The sequence below is a fragment of the Phyllostomus hastatus genome, unplaced genomic scaffold (genome assembly GCF_019186645.2).
Source record: "Phyllostomus hastatus isolate PE091 unplaced genomic scaffold, TTU_PhHast_1.1 phas_scaffold_1066, whole genome shotgun sequence".
In the NCBI taxonomy this organism is placed as follows: domain Eukaryota; kingdom Metazoa; phylum Chordata; class Mammalia; order Chiroptera; family Phyllostomidae; genus Phyllostomus; species Phyllostomus hastatus.
Genome location: NW_025334004.1, coordinates 32,129,477 through 32,147,957, shown reverse-complemented (window position 1 = coordinate 32,147,957; position 18,481 = coordinate 32,129,477). Strand labels below are relative to the sequence as shown.

The 18,481-nt window shown below is 62.7% G+C and overlaps 1 protein-coding gene across 2 annotated transcripts in view; it reads right to left on the bottom strand.

The window, feature by feature from the left end:
• DOCK1 (dedicator of cytokinesis 1) overlaps positions 1-18,481 on the bottom strand; it is a 345,843-nt gene that overhangs the window by 95,043 nt on the left and 232,319 nt on the right. The window lies entirely within an intron of this gene.

Genomic DNA, 18,481 nt, shown 5'->3' with positions numbered 1-18,481 from the left:
GCTTGCGAGCGGGCTCCCGCCTTGCGGAGGCTTCTGTGACCTCCGCGGGGAGAAACCGGGCCGGGAGCGCAGGGCCGGGCTCCGGCCTCCCCGGCTGGCTCGGCAGCGCGCCACGCACTCACCCGCTCCCTCCACCGAGCTGTGGCTTCCGGCGACGGCTGCCGGCCGCTGGCCGCCGGCCAACCCAAGGCCGTTCCGTGCAAGCACACGGCCAGGCAGACCCGTGAGCGACGCTGGTCCTCTCTGACAGGTTCCCAGTATCGCCACAGAGATGGCCTTTTCCTCTTCTTCTTCTCCTTCTTCTTTTTGGTTTTTGAAGGAAGGAAGGAGGGAAAGAAGGAGGGAAAGAAGGAGGCTCCTTGGGAATGACAACTGGATGGAACCAGACAAGCGGGACGGAGCCCGCCCTCAGGGTGCGGGGAGATGCTGGAACAAGGTGAGGTACAGAGAATGCACAGCTGGTAAGATGTCGCTGCGGAGGAAGCCCACAACAAAATGGCCCAGAGCAGAGAAAGTGACTGGGAAAGCATGGCGTGCGGTGGGAGGGGAGGGGGCTGTCGCTGTCCCCCAGGGTCCTCCCTGTGGGCTTCCATCGGCTTGTGAGGTAAACCTGTCCACGCGATCTGACCCCACTTCGCTCCCGGGCGGACCACCACCTGGTGCCCAGAGCCTCCACGTTTCTGAGCGCCCCTGTGCCAGGGGCTGGCTGAGGCTCCACCCCCCACATAACCCGGTGGGGGTGCTGCCCGGGGCCCTCGGGGTCGCAGGAGACCACCAGCGGCAGCGAGGGACCACCGAGCTCCGGCTAGTCACACGAGTCCGTGCCTCTGGCCTCTCATCCAGAAAAAGGAAGTGACAGCAGCAGATGGGAAGGCCCTGAGGTCATCCACGCTGAACTCGAAGGCCCTGCCGAGGCTTCTGGAAGATTCTTGGACCCCGTGTGCCTGGAGTCCTCAAGAACAGGACGTCACTCACTGAAAGATGAGCTGACGGCTGCACTTGCAGGCGTGTGGGATTTTGCCAATCACAGGAGTCAGAGTCACGGTTAAGTAAAGACGCCGCTGAGCATTGTAACCCTGAACCCCAGACACTTCCGCAGAAACGCGCGCCGAGGTGGCAGCACAAAGCCAGGTCCCAGGGAGGCCCAGAAGCAAGTCGGCCTGGGAAACAACCCGTTCTCTTGCAAAGGGTGGGTTTTACGGAACGGAGGCTGCTCCTGGACCACGCCGGTGAGAGCAGAGGACAGCCCCCGCTGCCCTGGAACTCCAACGCCGCTGCAGGCCGCCATCGCTTCCCCTCCAGAAGAGGGGCGACTGCTTCCCCCCGCTTCTCGGAGAAACTCATTCTCCCCCAAAGAGGGTAACCGTCAAAGCGTTACTTATGCCTATTTATGTATATAACACTTCAGCTTTAAAGGAACCTTTGTCTTCGCTGTGCGAAGCAGTCTTGCGGAAATCGGGTTTTGATTTTAGGTCAATGTCACAGTTGGATAAATTTAGCAGGTGCGGAAAAGTCGCAGGTCGATAAAGGACCGGGCTGATCCGAGACTCTAACCCAGCTGAGGCACAGGAGACCTGTCCACGTCCCCTGAGCAGGGGACCCAAAGGAGGCGGGGGCCCGCCCGCGCTGAGGCGTCACTGGAGTGTACTTTGTAGGCAAAAATCAGACAGTGTCCCCGTACACCGAGAGCCAGAACCTCCCAGGGTAAAAAACGTCTCTCCCCACGAACCTTCAGTGGCAGGGAGGAGAAAACGAGGGGAGTGAGCATGGGCCAAGCACCTACTGTGCACTCCAGGAGGCTTTCTGAGCACCGAGGAGGCCAGGGCCTGGCCTGGCCAATACATGCACATACTAGGACAAGACAACCACGGCTGGGTCGGGAGGTAAAACGAGAGCCTCGCTCCCTCCCCAAAGACGTGGAGTTGCGCTGCGCCGACACCGTGAGTGTGCGTTGGGTTGCCTGGCAGGGGAGGCCAGGGCTGCAGATGGAAGTGTGGCAGCTAATGCATGGGCCCTGGGGTGGGGACCTGGCATTACCCAGGGGGCCGCCGTCATCACAGAGGTCTTTGTGAGTGGCGGGGGAGGCAGGGGTCAGTGTCCACGAGACACAGTGTGAGGAAGATTCCATCGGTCACTGCAGCCCTTGAAGATGCGAGGGGGCCATGGACCCTGAAACGTGGGCCCTGGCAGAAGCTGACGAGGCAAGAAAGTGGGTTCTCCCCCAGAGCCTCCAGAGGTCCCCAGAGCAGCCGGGCAGTGGAGGGGAGTGTCACAAGCCCCTCTGTGTGCGGTCCTGTGCTGGCAGCCATAGGACAGGCAAGCACGTGCCTCCGGCAGGAGCCTGTGACGGCCCAGATGGAGACAACACATGCAGAGGTTGCCACTCAGGACCCCCGGGATCTGGCCTGAGCGCCCCCTGCAGGGTTCCATCCCACCAGATCTCGTGTCGCCCTTGGCTTGGCCACCCTGGTTACCCGTGGGCTCCTGACAAGGCCCAGGCAGAGCCCTCTGGCTGTGTGCTTTTGGCGACCACATGCAGGGACGTCCCATCTGCTCCTGCTGACCCACCCTCCTGACAGCCGGGTCCCCAGACTCAGGCTGCTGGCGCTCCCTGCACCCGGCCCACATCCCCTCCCCTCCCCCCCCAGAGGTTCCGCCCCGGACTCCCACAGAGAGAGGAGAGGACAGGGAGAGGGCACACCCACCCAGCGGGAAGCTGCAGTGTCTTCCACAGCCGAGGCCCCGAAGTGACACCCCGCCTCCCACCTAGAGCTGGCCGGGGGCCCCGCCCCTGTACCCCAACCTCAGGGGTGGTTCCCTGGCAGCCTCCGCTTGTCTGATTCCACAAGGGCCCTGCTCTGTTTGCTTCTGCGGGGCCCTGTCCAGTGGCAGCCACTCCCGGGGTGAGCGCACAGGGGCCCCGGAAGAGCTGGGCTGTCTGCCGCCAGCCCGACACTGCCACGGGCTCTCCGGGGTCCTCGCCAGCAGCGCCAGGGGGCACTGAGTCACAACACGGAGAGGGACCCGGTCTGGGGCCAGCGCGGCCTGGGCGGCAGCTGCCACCATCCATCCCCGGGGACAGCACTGGTTCCCGGTGGAGGGTGGAGACGGAAGCTCCGCCCCCCCATCCTGTCTGCGAGGACGTGCTTTCCCGTCCCTCCGGGAGGGTCGGCAGCCATGCTGCGGCACAGTCTGCAGCAAAGGTGTCCCCGTGCACTGCGGGCACTCGCACTCCCTCGGCAGCGCTCCGGTTTAAAGGCTCGTGTTCCCCACAAGCCACACGACTCCCCGCGACCACGCCCGCGCCCCCGCACGGGGCCGCGGCTCAATGGGCACATGCGTCTTTCTCGCCAACTTTCCACCAATTACGACCTTGGCAGTGCCTTTGGGGAAAGCTGCGGATTTATGAATCTGCTTCTGGAAGGATATTAAACAAACCCACTTTCAATCTGAACATAAAACTGTGCCAGGGCGGCGGAGCCCTGGGGGCCCCGGCCACGGCGGAGACGCGGCCGCTCTCCGCCGCAAACCAAACAGGGCGGCGGGGCCGCTATGGAGAACAAACACTCACTAAATGGAAAGACATTAAGTGAGGCTTTACTGTAAATTCCAGCGGAGTCACTCGCTAAATTAAACAGTGTCTGTGATTCACCGACTTAACGAGAACATGTGGTCCACGGGGCTCGGCGGGTCTTCGTGTCCTGCGGACTACTCCACGGACGGAAGGGCCGGGAACGTTCCCCATTTTTCTCCCCTGGCTTGGCGTGAAGCAACGAAAGGGAGGGAGGAAGAACAGAAAACATTTCCAACTCGAAACCGATGCGGGTGACGGACGGCCGCACGGAGTCCGTCTGCGCAAACGCGTCCCGCACGCTCCTGGGAGCCCCGACTCACCCGCCCAGGGCTCACCCGGGCGGCCGGTGCCTCGGCCCTCTCGTCTCCGATGCCGACGTGCTCGGCGCGAAGCCACACGCTGCGAGAACAGTCAGCCGAGGGCTCCCGGACCCCCAGCAGGTGGCAGGGCTGGGTGACAGCCCGTCCCCTGGGCCCCCGTCGTCCACGGGTCTGAAAGCTGAATCGAGGTGATGAGGGCAGGTGAGGCAGATGCCACGTGAAATGTGTGGTAATGTGGCTTGCGTTTTTAAAAAATCTTTATAAAATGCACACGCTCATCTGGAAACAGCAGGGGAAACTCTCTGTAAGGCAGAGGACGCTCTAACCACGACGCTCTCCACGCGAAACTAACAGAGTCGTGCTGAATGTGGACTGGAGTGGGAAAAAGTATTTAAAAAATAGACGTTCACTACGAGGGCACTTTACTCAAAGAAAAAGGTGTCTCTCTCTGTCTTTTAAATAAAACTTACATGAAATAAAAATTTTAAACCATAAAATTTTTCAAAAAATAAAGTATCTTGCATTTTCACACGCCCCTTGCTGGGGACCTGGCCCGCAACCCAGGCACGTGCCCTGACCGGGAATCAAACCTGCGGCCCTTTGGTTTGCAGGCACATGCTCAATCCACGGAGCCACACCAGCCAGGGACTAAATGTCTTCTTGTGATTCCCAGTATTCCTGACAATAATTTCTGTGAAATACACTTAGAATTCTAAGACACTACTTGGGGCTTCACTGCTGCTTCAAGGCATCGTGAACGCTTTTTCACTGTGGAAACACCAGGTGCGGAGATTTTCGCCCCTTCGTGGGAGGAGGCGGCGGTTGGGAAACTGCTTAAAGATGAAGCAGGAACAGCCGATTTACCTGTTTGCCAAAGATTTCTGGGGAACCCGATGTTTAGGGCACGGAGCGCCTGTCCCGGGGCACGGCCACTCCATGGGGGCATCGTGCTGGGTTTCGGGTCGGGTGCTGACCTTCGTCCCCGTCTTCCAAGCAGCAGGTCCGAACACCTGCTCTGGTCCCCTGATGTCACGTGGAAGGACCAGAAGGTCCAGGAAGGAACCCGTGCATCTGCTAAACAAAACCCATGGCGTCCTTGGCTCCCCAACACCGGCGATCACCTTTCAACAGGAAAGACCGCGTCATGGTGAAGGGAAACGAGGTACATCTCTCTCTCCTCCAGCGCCCCCCCCTTTCCTCACTTTGCCCTGTCCGCCCCCTCCCCTGCCAGCCTCGCAGCCCTGCGGGGGGGCTTCGCCCATGACCAGTCGACACGTGACCAGGCACCGTGTGAGCTCACCTGCTACCGTGTGACCAGGCACCGCGTGCGCTCTTCAGTCACCATGCGATCAGGTGGCACTATAGCCCACGGTCAAGCTCAACGCTCAGGATCAGGGAGAGTACAAGCCTTCACAGGCAAGTCAGCCTGCTCGTACAACTTTCTGAACGTGGTGTCCCGGAACTCGGTCCTTCTCCCATGATTCTCCCCTGAATGAATGAGCTATTTAGAGGGCAACTAAGAACCAAACCCTCTGGCCCATTAAATTCTAACCCTGCTTCCTTTATCATTTTCCTCTCAGACCTTAATGAAACGGGGCCTCGCTTGTGAGGCCCTGAGAGCTGGCCGGCCCGCGGTCTTTGAGAGTCAGGCGGGAGCTCGCCGGTACAGGCAGCAGTGAGCTCAGCAGCTGGGCGGCAGCCACTCCTGTCCTTCACGCTGAGTTACACATGCCGGTCGGTGCTGGTTTGCGCAGGAAGGCCCAGCACAGTCTACCTGGGTCTTTCTTCCAGTGCGTAGGGATGGGGGGGACGTCCGTGCACCCAGCCCCCCACACCCAGCCCTGACCAACAAGGATCTGATTTCCACTCTGACCGTCTCCCTTTCTAACTCACACAACAGCGACTCCACAGGCTGCATCCGACAGCTGCCCTCGTGATGTCATCCCGTAACCTCCACGGCTCAGAGCACGACCCACACACGCGTGCACCCGAGGTGCGCCCTGCCTGCCCGGTCTGCCCGCCTCCTGCCTGTGGGCCTCAGGGAGGGGTCGCTTCAACGTCTCGCGAAACGCTGGGATCGGGCGGCGGTGCGAGGAGAGCTGGCGTTCGTGGGAAAGTGGAGCGGACGCCTCGGGGAGGCCGAAAAGATGACTCACTTTAAAGGCTGCTGGCAGGTCACAGGGACGCGAGACGACCGGGGAAGGTGCCGAAAACCGAGAGGTCAGGTCGAGGACGAGCTGTCCCCGGGCCCTCGGTCCCGAAGGCGTGAAAACCGGCCCTCGGGAGGTGTCTCAGGCCGCGAGGAGGGCGGGAAATGCTAACCCAGCCCGTCTTACAGTGAACACACCAGGCAGAGCGATGTGGCAAGGCACCTCGGGAAACGAATGCTCGAAGTTCACATCCTCCAGGCGACAGTGTGCAGGTGTACGTGTATTCCGTTTCTCATGAGCTACCACCCTGCTGCACTGTCTGATGAGCAACCAATAGCGTTCACGACTGTTCAGAAGCACCGGGTGCAAATGCTTCTGCGCTGTTGGAAACACAGGATGTCCTGGCGTCGAGAGGCCATTCGCGTTCCTACTGCCCGGAAGGCACTTCAGGGTAAGGTTCCACGCTCACAGGGCAATCGATCGTGTTCCGGAGGAGCCGGCCCTGGACCCGGGGCAGGCACCCCTTCGTCCAGGCTGCCTGGCGGCACCCACACTGCCACCTGGCCGCGGGGCTGAGACACCGTGTGTGAAGGTGATCAGTGAGACACAGCTGGGCCATTAGCATTCTACGCTCTGCCGCCCTGGCCGGCTGCTCGCCGGCACCAGGGACATTCGTCTTGTGTCACGAGGAACCAGGGGGGCGAAGCCAGCAGCTGGAAACGGTCCACGTGCATTCTAGGACCCTGCGTGTGTTCGCCACAGGGGAGTCGGGAAGGCCGTGGCCTCACGGAGACCCACGAGTGATGGTGAGGACGCAGGAAGAAGTCGGTCCCCCGAGGCCTGCTGCACCGCAGTTCCCTGGGCCTGACCAGGAAGCTCTGGGCAGGGCCGTGTCTCTGCACCCCTAAACAGAACAGCAGGGGGCATCGCAGTGGACAAGGCCGAGGCAGCCATGAGGAGGAGGAGCAGTAGGCGGGCCCAGGTGCCTGCAAACCAGGCTCGGGGAGAGGCAGCCCCACTTCTCCAGAGGAGCACCCCTGCACTGGGCACCCTGGCTTAGGGCCGCACGGGCAGGCCCCAGAGACAGGTCCGCCCCAGGGGGGTCTGGCTCCTGGCCACATGGCCTCGGCCCACGAGCACACCAGGGAGCTATTTTGAGAGAGAGGGTTTTGACGACTGATAGGGTTTGTCGAGGCTTAAAAGACTAGATCCACCTAGAAATGCTCACAGGAGGATGACTTCACCCGAGTTATTTAAAGCAATGTAGCCTTTCAGCCTCGTCTGGTCGGGACGTGTCTCCCGGGCTTTCCGACGTCGGGGGGAGGGGGGAGATACCAAGACCGTCACTCAGCTGGTGCCCCACGCGTGCGAGTGAACAGGGCGTGGGCCATCGGTGGAAGGTTCCCACGGACCCCACGACCACACGGTACAGCGGCATCTCGGCTACTCCCTGAGCACCTCAGGGCTCACGCCCTGGCTCACACTTCGGAGAGAGAACAGGAAGAAACCACGCAGTGTTTTCTCACCACCCGACCCCCACCCATGCCCGGGTCCATGTTTGCACCCACACAACCGTCTCCCCTCCCGTTACAACGGATCGCCGTCCGTATTCTTTCCACACTGGACCTCGGGGCTCCCGCCCCCCTCCCCCGCACTCCCCCTCCCCCAGCAGGCCCTCCCTTCCCCGGGGGTTTCCGATGTCAGCTGCAGACAGAACCGCCCCGTCGGCAGCACAGCACAGCACAGCCCCCCCAGACGCCGTCCCAGAGCCCCCGCGCCCCTCGACCCTGCAGAGGCACCCGCGTTCAGTGGGCTCCGCTCTCCCCGTGACCCCTGCGGGCTGGTTTCCGCCTTGGCCGCACCAGGGACACTGCTCTGGCCAGCATCAGCAGTGACCGCTCTGTGGCCAAATCCTGCGGTTGCTCCTGTTCCCTCCCACGTCCGCTCGTTAGAACTCAGCACCCCGCCCCTCTTCCCCGACTGGCCTCTTGCGGAGGGCCTGCACACGGACCCCCCGGCTGGCCCATCTTCGGCGGTGAAGCCTCTCAGTGTGACAGCACCCGGAGCCGTGGCCCAGTGGCCCCTCTTCTCCAGCCACACTCACGCTCCAGGTGGCCTCACCGGCGTCACCCAAAGGCCAGGGACACCCCGGATTCTCTCTCGCAACCCTGCCCTTCTTCCGAACCCCAGTCTTGGACTCCCTCATTGCACGGTCTGCCGGGCCCCCCCCCCCCTGAAGTGGACTGGGCTGTGCATTCTCAGAGGGGCGGTGTCCCCCCAAGGGGGTAAGAGTGTGTCCTCGGGGAGCACAGAGAACATTCTAGACATTGCACTGGCCTGTGCTCCGACCAAGCCTCCTTTGACCTACAAAATCTTATTTCTTAGCATTTAATATCTCCTCTCAAATGAATTTAAATCTAATTTGATCCAACTTGTTCACAGGGTGAGGGTGCAAACAAGACGAAGGAACACTGAAGCAGGCCGAGCGGAACTCTCCCCAGCTCAGTGGAAGTCCCACCAACCCCTCCTGGTTCAAGCCCAAACTGAAGTCGGATTCCTGATCCCTCGCACCAGGGGCGCTGGGGACTGTGGCGTGGAGGCCAGCACCCACCTGGCAGGGACGGAGGTCTTCCAGACCGAGGGCTCCCTGCACTGCCCCCAGAAGCAAAGGAGAAACCCCAACAGAAGTGTGCAGGACCGCGGTGTGAGAAGGTCCTAGAAACAAACCCAGCCCCGCAAACGCCCGCCAGCCTCCCCACACGCAGCCCGCCCCTGCCCGGCAGCCCAGGAGTTCAGTCTGGGACCTGGGGCCTTCCTAGCTCTAGCAGGAACACCTCCACTCAGCGCCTCCAGAGGACAAGAGAGAGAGAGGGGACGGCTGTCAGGTGCAGTCACAGAATAGTGGAGACCAAAGGGGCGGCCCCCCAGCCCCCTCTCCCAACCTCTGAGCCCCAGGCAGCCCCACACGAGGGCGACGACCACCAGCGGGCATGCTGGGAGAAGATGTTTTCTGCCGTGAAAACCGGTGGCCTGCAGGGAAAAGCGGTGAACTCTGCAACGCTGCCCCTTTGGTCGGACAGCTGGAGAGCACCGCCCCCTTCGGGGTGTGCGAGCTTCCAGTCGCGAACACGAGCATTTAACACCCTCCAGCCCTTCCGAGGGCCCGCGCATCGCGGCGCAGGTTCGGGGTCCCCGGGTGTGGAGCGAGGCCCGGCGGCGGGGGAGCCGCGCCGGGTGTGCTGTTTGCTCTGAACCGCGGAATCCACTGGACTGCAAAGCCTGAGCTGTCAGAGCTCGTTCTCTTCCCAAAGCAACCACGCTGCAGTGTAGCACCGACTGCTTCACTTTACAACGTAACCCGCGTCTCCCATTTACTCGCGGCTCGGAGGATCTGACAGGGGCCGCGTTGAGGGCAGAGCCTCCTCTGGAGTCCGACCGCAAAGGTTAACCGCGGGCCGGCGCGCCTCCCTGCAGCTCAGCCCCGCACCGGGACGCCGGCGCCGGGCGCGCGGGGGCCTCCGGCGCCTCCCTCGCCTCCTGCAGACGCTCGGCGGGCGAAATGCACAGCAACGCCCAGTGAAGGACATTCAGCGGCTGGCAGGTCTCGAAGGGAATGAGAGGCATCGGCGGTTCGTCGTACGTCTACGTCGGGACCCGAATCCCACGAGGATGCCTTTGTCACAACGACCGCTTCCTACGGACAGTCAATGTTCGCTGCTGAGCACCGACTGTGCGCCAGCCTGTGCCACTGGACGATGAGCAGCCGCTGAGATGATGAGCCGTGACTTCCCCAGCGTGGCGGCCCAGAGCCGGGCCCGAATCCACGGGACTGCCCGAAGACACGGCCAGCAGCACTCCCGCGTGGTTCACGGGACTCGCAGTGCAGAGAAGAGGTCACGATCCCGTGCGGGTTTTGATGCTATGGAGAAGTTATACTAAACAATGTTCCCATCTCTTTGTGGCTCAGCCAATGTACTACGTACGCCACTTTTTTTTTTTTTAACTTAAGTATTCTACTGTCAGGCTTTCCTGAAGACGGAGGCAAAATATTATTCAACTTTATTTCCAACCTTGCGTCTGTGGCGTAGCAGGAGCTTGATAAATAAGGATATGACTCCACGATCGGTCTTCAGGATGATTTCATTTCAAACCTGCATCTGAGGGAGCTTCCGTCTGGAAAAAACGTGGCGCCTTCCCACCTGGACGGCGGACCACGCCGTGACAGCTAACTCACCAGCAGGAGGCCCACTCAGCGCCTCGCTGGGAGAGTCTTCTCATTTTCCACTTTGTTTTTAGTTTTTTTAAAATTGGCTCCGTTACAGCCGACACCCAACGTGACATCAGTGTCAAGCGTACCACCCAGTGATGAGACATCTATGTCACTTACAAAGTGACCACCCCGGTAAGTCCAAGAGTCTTCAAGATTTAAATACATTTTTTCAAATAAAAGTTTTTGATATCAGATAACAAAAATCACCATTCGGGAAGATGGGGGAGGTACCCAGAAGTCGCCGAGTAGGACAGGATGTCTGGAACACACACACGCGCGCGAGAGGAGGTCCAGGAACGAATAGACAAGAGCACGGACACACATACGGCTGTCCCGGCCGGGTGGCTCCGCTGGCTGGAATGTCGCCCAGACACTGGAAGGTTGTGGGTTCGATCCCCAGTCGGGGCACAAACAGGAGGCAACCGACTGACGTTTTTCTCTCACATCACTGTTTCCCCTTCTCCCCCTTCCTACAATCATTAGAAATACACCCTCAGGTCTCTCAGGTGAGGATGAAACACACGAGCACACACACACTGGAATACTCTCACTCAGTCACGATAAGGAAGAAAACCCTACCGTTTGTCAGACATGGGTGGGTCTCGAGGGCATCGTGGCCCGTGAAATAAGCCAGATAAAGAAAGACAAGTACTGTATGATCTCAGCAAATGCAGAATCTTAAAACAAAAAACTGAAATCCCCGGACCCTTCCGGTACTAGCACTTGCTAGTACTTTCCGCGCACGTCCTGTACGCCAAGTGTAACCAGGAGCAGCACCTGGGACGTCAGTTCCTCTCAGTGGGACTCCAGCTCTCACCTGGCTCCTGTCCCCACGTGACCCCGAGCCACGCCCACAGCGACCTGTGGAGCAGTCGGAGCCCCGGGCAGGGACTCCTGGGGGGAAACAGCCTCCCCCCATTCCCAGGTACCACCCTAATACGTGAAAGCTCAGCCCTGGCATCTTCAGGGGGCGGCCTCTGTTACATATGTTTAGGGGTGCTGTCCTGGCCGGGGCCACGCCACCAGGCCGGGAGCTGAGAAATGTGGAAACAGGGTCACTGACCTGAGTGACAGAGATTCCTATGAATGACCTCACATCACGGAGAATCAGCGTTTTCATCCATAAAGTCTAGACATCACTGACATTTGAAAAAACCCTCACCCAAGGACATGTCCATTGATTTTTAGAGAGAGAGAGAGACACTGATGTACGAGAGAGACGTGGGTTGGTTGCCTCCCATAAGTGTGCACCGACCGGGGAGCGAACCCACGACCTTCTGGTGCATGGGGTGACGCTGCAACCCCCACAGCCACCCGGCCCGGGCTGGAGACCCCTGATGTTCTGCGGCGAAGGCGTCTCCGCGGGAGGGAGCGGCCCTGGGTGTGGGAGGGCGTGTCCCAGCATTCCCGGGTCCTACCCAAACATGCCGGCAGCCCCAGTTGTGGCACCAAAACTGAGTCTGGACGTTGGCAGATGCCCTCCAGGGGGCAGGACCGCCCCTGGCGGAGAACCACGGAGAAGGACCGGGGGGGACGGGGAACAGTGGGTCCCCTCTCCCTTTCTGACCCGAACGGCTCACGGCAGGGCGCTGACGTCACCCCGCCTTTCCTCTGCGTCCTGGCGCACCGGGGGTGAAAACTCAGGACGGAAGGACCCGGGGAGCCACCAACCTCAGGAAACCGCACTTCCTCCGTTCTGCTTTGCATCGAAGAGCCGCATCGGGCACCAGACTGGGAGGGCACCTGGCTGCACCCCTCCCTGTCGGGGAGGGAAGGGCGTCCTCCAGCCTCGGTGCCTCGGGGGCGGGGGATGGGGCCCCCCAGCACCAGCTTGGGCTCGTGGAAAGGTGCGGCCAGCGCCGAGACCCTGACCGCACTCTGCCCTTTCAAAACCTCCCCAAAGCTGGCCTCCCGGAAGGGCCTGGGCCGAGAGCTGCCCGCGGCCGCCTTCCTCGGAGAGTGCTGGAGTGTCTGTCTCTGAACCCACAGAGGCCCTCTGCCTGCAGCCCGGGGGGGAGGGAAGGCCGACGCTCCGTGCAGCCCACCTGCGATGAGGAGCCGGGCAGACCGAGACCTCTTCGCCTGAACTTCAGGGCAAGTGTGATTATGAGGCTCAGAGCAAAACCACACGTGCCCCCGAGCTGGAATGTACTAGAGTCACGTCTGCAGACACCGTGAGGTGGAAACGCAGCTCCCAAGGGCGGCAGAGCTCCGAGCCTGGGCCCCTCTCCGGGGGTGGGGGGGGTGGGGGTGGGGAACGGCGCCGTTACGAGGTCCAAACCGACCCATCTAGACATCGCGGCGTCTCGAGACGGCCAGCTCAGCCGCCCAGGGACACGTCCTGCCCTCCTCGCGGCGCAGCCTGTGTCTCGGTGCCGGGGGACGGTGCTCTGAGCCGCAGCGCAGGCTGGGCCCGTGCCCTCGGAGAGGACGGGGTTCAAGGGCGGTGACAGGGAGCCTGTGGGCGGGGACAGGGCGGACACGCCAGCTCCTGGAGTCTTTTCATGCCGGAATGTTCCCCTCACCCTGACTCTGAACTCCCATTTCTTCCCCCGAAAACGGTACGCATTCTCGTCCTCTCGGTCCTCAGCTGGAAGTGCCGTGGCCGAGTTTGCGTCAACAGCTGCCGTCCGCGGCTTCGCAGGAACGAGGGTCCCTGGGTGCGCTTGACGCCTTCACGCCACTGGCTGCCCCGACCTCCGCGGGAAGCCAGCGAATCCATGAAAACTCAGCAAATTGAAAGGAACAACATCCACGAAAGCCCCAGGCTCCAGAGAAAGGGGAAAACATGCTGAGAATAAATAACGCGGGCGTCCGCGGGGCCCCGTGCTCTCCACGTGTCCCGAGGCTTCGGCTGCGCGCCCAGCACGGGGAAGTGTTTCCCTGGCGTGAGCCTGGGGCTGGGAGAAACCATCGTCTTCAGGCTGTGTTGGGGGGGGGGGGCCTGGCCCTTGGGGCTGGTCCCCAGCCAGCGGGGACCCCCGCCGCCTCCTCTCCCGTCCTGAGGCGAATGGCGCATCTCGGACCCGAGCCAGAGGCCCCATCCTGGCGGAGATTCACGTCCTCCCACGGCAGCGAAACCGAACGGCGCTGTCCCTGGACAGAGCCGACCCTGCAGATCTGCTCCTGCGGCACCGCTGCGGTTTATCCCCACGGGGCCCGGCCTCTCGAAGGGGCAGCCCCTCCCCAAGGCTCCCGGCCTGCTCCCACCCCGAGTGCGCACTGAGGCGGTGCCGGCAGCCATACTAGTGAGCTCACAAGCTGAACTCCAGGTCCGGTAAACGCCGCGCAGGGGTGCGCACCGCGGCGGAGAGGAGAGAAATCACGGAGCTGAGGAAGGAAGAGCACGGGACACTCGGCAGCGGAGAGGAGCCGCACAGGACTGTGCGCGTGGAGGGCGTCCCGGGCACGGGAGGGGCTGGAAACACCGACGGACCGAGGAGAGCACACACTGCTGGTCCAAGGCGCCTGAACCGCGGGCGACAGGGGAGGAAGGGACGGGAAAGGAGCCGAACCTGTGGTCCAAGAAGGGCCAGGATGCAGCCCCAGCAGCCGCCCTTCTGGAACGTTCTCCACTATCTCCCCGTGCCGTGAGCAAAGACGAGCAGGCCGCAGCCCCTGGGCACGTGGAACAAGTAGCGACATGGCGTCGCCAGTGTCGAACGGGGGTGGCGGTTCAGAGTCTGAAAGGACTAACGGAAGATTGACTGATGGGACGCTAGGCACAGTGACATCAGGCGACAGGTTCCCGTGGGCGGCCTCCGGGATTCAGACGGCCCACAGCCGACACGCCTGCGCTGGGCAGGTCGGCGCCCGACGAGCCGCTCTGCCTGACACGTGCGACGGCAACCACGGCCCCGGCTCGGACGACAGGCTGCTCGTGCCTCCCGAAGCACCCGGGATCGAAACAGCAGTCTCCTCCCTCCCCCGTGGGCAGCAGGTGCGGCCTGGAGGGACTCCTCAACTACGGGAGCCTTTGGCCCCAAGTGTCGGGTCTGCACCATCAATTATCGTCGGGCTGACAAACCGCAACGATTTTCGCTCCCGCCCAGTGAGGACTCGCCGACCCGCTGCGCGTCCCCTGCGCTCCGGCGTCCGGGCCCCGTCACGTCCCCTGGCTCCCAGGAAGCTTCACGCCGTCTCCGTGGCTCTCCAAGTTCCACTGAACACGCACGGTCCGTCCACCCCTGCTCATCACACACACCGCGTCCCGATGACAGGGCGGGTGCCAGCCACACACGATAATCACAGCGCCCTGCAGGCCCCCGCCCGCCGGCCGTGGAGGAAACCTTCGGAGGAGAGACGCACCATCTGCCGGAAGAGAGAGACGCCCCTGGAAAGGCCCGGTGATCGCCGCCGCCAACTGGGCCAGCTCTGAGGAAGTCACGGTGCTGGTCTCACCTCTGTGTCCCCCTGGGACGGGAGGACACAGACAGCGCGGCCTATGGCCGGCGGACCCTGGGAGCTCCATGTTTCAGAGTCCTGTCGCAAGTGCGAAGGGTTGACAAGCGCCGCAGAGGTGTCGCTCTGCGTGATGCAGCCGGTGTGAACCGGAAAGTCTAATTCCAAACACCCGAACGTCACCCTCCGTGCGGCCCCTCTCCCTCCCCCGCCCGCGGTGGAGACGCCTTTCCCACGTGGCGTCACAGCGGTTAGTTAATAAGACACGCTTCTTCACGGCGAAAAACGAAGTCCGTGGCACCACCTGACTCACGTCCTGCGAGGTCATGCCGATGCCTTGCCGTTCTCGGCAGGGACAGCTGCTGTGCAGACACCCTGCTGGGGTGAGCGTCAGCCCTGACCCCAGAAGAGAGACCCAGAGACTCAACCACGCGGTCAGGCTCCCGTTGGCACCCACAGAGACCTGGGGTGGGCAGCCACAGCAGAGCAGACGTCCGGAACACAGAGCTGCTGTGAGTTCGAGGCCGGGGGAGGCCCGGGCGCGCTCACTGGGAAGGTCCCCGGTCCCAACACAACCCGAGAGATCCTGAACGGAAGCTCAGCATGGCCTCCCTCCAGGCGGGTCAGACGGCTCTTCCGGGAGCGAAGGCTCGGGCACACTCAACTCTCAAGGCACGTGCTCCTCGGGAATGCCGCCCCGCCACCCGGAGCACCATGTCCCGGGGCAGAGCTGTGGCGCCAGGCCGTCGCCGGTCAGCCCCTCTCTTGAAGGAGCAGCTGCAGGAGGGAGTGCCCTTTGCGATGTTCGTCACGCCCCGAAACTCCGATTCTCGACTACAAGTTGTTCGCCAACACTAACGGGCGCCGTTGTTAGTTACGTTCCACAGCGCCGGGGACCAAGCAGGGGACGGCGTGTGCCGCGAGCACACCGACATCTACGGGACCGCAGGGGCCCATTCTGTCCATTTCTGGGCCGCGGGGGTGACACGGCACGTCCAGCTGTGCTGAGAAAACGGAAGGGCAGGCTCCGGAAGCTTCTGGAAATCTCAACCGAGGCCAGGACCCAGGATGTCTGCGGAGTGTGCGGGGGGGTGGTGGTGGTGGAGCAGTGAAGGCCGGGGAACTAACGGTATCAGGCTAGGGAAAAAAAAAAAAAAGGCGGAGAGAGAACGCCATAGAAACCATGTCACGCGGCGCCTATGTGGTTTCCAGGGGAGGTTCCTGACCACGGTTCTCCCGAGACCCTGCCCCCGCAGGGGTTCACGGCAGGGCCCCCCGGGAAGGGGCGGTGCGCGCCCAGAGACAGAGGCAGCTAAGCGGGCCCGCTCTGACTTCCGCGCGTACCGTTCACCCGGGAACGCAGCGGGCCCCCTGGCAAAGCGCTCTGAGGACAGCGAGACACAAAAAGACACGCGCACGTTGTCTTCGGGGGCGCGAGTCACGCGGGAGCTCCCGGGGCGAGGTCGGCACGCGGGCTCTCGGGGGACGGCCTGGGGTAAGGGCCGGCCCCCCATTCCCAGCGGTGTGTCTCTGGCGAGGGACCAAACCTTTACATGCCTCAGCTTCCCCATCTGTGGGCGGACGCAGAGCAGCAGCCATGGCGGGGCGCTGCGGGGGGCGTTCCGCGCGGGGCCGGACGTGGCAGTCGCCCGGCGGGGCCTGGGACGAGGAAAGCTCGCCGGTGGGAACGCGGCCTCCGCCCGAGGACGCAGACACGCCGGAGAGCAGGCGGGCACGTTAGCGGGAGGTGGAGGGGGGAGGAGGGCTGCCCCCGGAGCCGGCCCTCACGCAGGGCTTGCACAGGAAACCGGACGATCGCGCGTCTCGAGGTAGTTCCTCAGGCTGAACCAGCCGGCCGCGTGGAGGGAATAGGCTTCCCCAACACCAACCGAATCGGCCGCCAGGAACAGATACTGCGCAGTGAGACGCGGGGGCAGGAATGACGGTGACCACGCCCAACCCTTGGTCACTGTCGGCCTGCCACCTCTGTGGCATTCTCTGTGGCTAGTCACGTGCACTTGGGAACTGGTCCCCCGCAGACTGAGTGGGACCCCCAGAGTGTGACAACCACACAGACCTGTCTGAGGCAGAATCTCTGCAAATAACTGAGCCTTGGCTTACTACCAACACACGCATGCACACACACTACATATGCAGGCATCACATGCAGGCGTGCACACACATGCATGCACATAAGCACACACACACACACGCGTACACCCACACGCGGCACACACCACTCGTCCACAGGGAGCTCTGATGGAGGCAACTCTGTCGGCGGAGGCCTCAGGGGCTCTCGATGAGGCCGTCCCGTGGACGCTTCGTGAACAGCCCGGGACACCCCGCAGCAGGCATCTAACGCTCGGAGTATGGGCCGTGCCGGGGAGCCTCATGGGCTGCGGCCGATGCCCGCTCTGGACAAGAGCGGGACGGTCTTCCTGCTCCTGACCCCCCCCCGTCCCGTCACCACCGACGCAGGCGTGCCCCTCACCCCCCTTCCCCGAGGGCCAGCGCGCCGGGCTTCTCCCCGGTGGCTCCCTTTCCCTCCCTGCGGCTGGGACGCAGGCCTGCGGCCCTGTCGCACGGCCGGGCCTGCAGAGGTGCCCGGAGGGAAGTGTGGACAGAAGGAGACTCGACTCGGGGGGCAAACACACAGTTCACTGAGCAGCTGCTGCATCACAGAACTGTACGCCCGAAACCTACAATTTTATTGGCCAGTGTCACTCCAATAGGTGCAATAAAGATCAAAAATAAAGGACCCGCCCTGAAGAAAACGAAGCAAACCGGCACCAACAGGGCAGCTCTCCAGGGCAGCTGGGAATGCCCCCCCCCGCCCCGCACAGGGCAGCCCGGGCAGGGACGGGAAGAGCACGCCTGTGCTTTACTTTAAGTCCCCACTTTCCAGGTGAGGACTCCGACGCTGAGAGGGAGCCACATGAATAATCTCGAGTCCCCCCCACAGGGGGACCCCCCCACAGTGGGGGTCCCCGAGGCCAGGACCCCCACTCTGGTCCCCAGGCGGGGCTGCACCTGCCGCTGTGAGCCCAGTCTCCTGGCCTCGGCACTCTCGGTCCTCAGCTGTCGCCTGACGGGTGTGCACGGAGGCTTCTGCCACGCCGAGGCGTGGTGCGAGGTGGGCAGTGCTCACCCCGGCTGCACCCCGGTTGCACCCCGGCTGCACCCCGACGGAGGCTGCTGAGGACGCTGTCGCGCGCTGGGACAGGGAGGTGGACTGCGCCCCTGCCGCCCGGAGCGCAGCGTCGCCGGGAAAGGCAAAGGCAAGGGCCCTGTGGCTACACGCCCCCCCAAGGGGGGACGGGGGCACTAACAGAGGCAAAGGCACGAGGGGGGGGCCCATGAGAAGTACAAGGGGATGCGCGGCACGTCGGCCACAACGGCGAAGATGACAAGTGACAACAGTGAATGTGGCGAGGACACAGGGAGACTGGGGCGTGGCTAGTGGGGGGGAGCATGAGGGCACAGCCACCGCCCGGCAGTTCCTGACAGAGCTGGACGTGCCCCCCAGCACGGCACCCGGGGCCTGTGGGCCAGGGAACGGAGGCGTCGGTTCGCACAAAACCTGCACCCGAGTGCTCGCTGCGGCGTCACCGGTAACAACCCCCAGACAGCGATAGTGCAGGCTCCTCCGACAGGACAATGGCTGACTCGCCTGCGGGACAGCCGCGCCAGGGGACACGGCTCGGCCACGAAGGGAGCGAGCCTTCCGTCCAACGACCCCACTGACCCTGCAGGGAATCTCACGGAG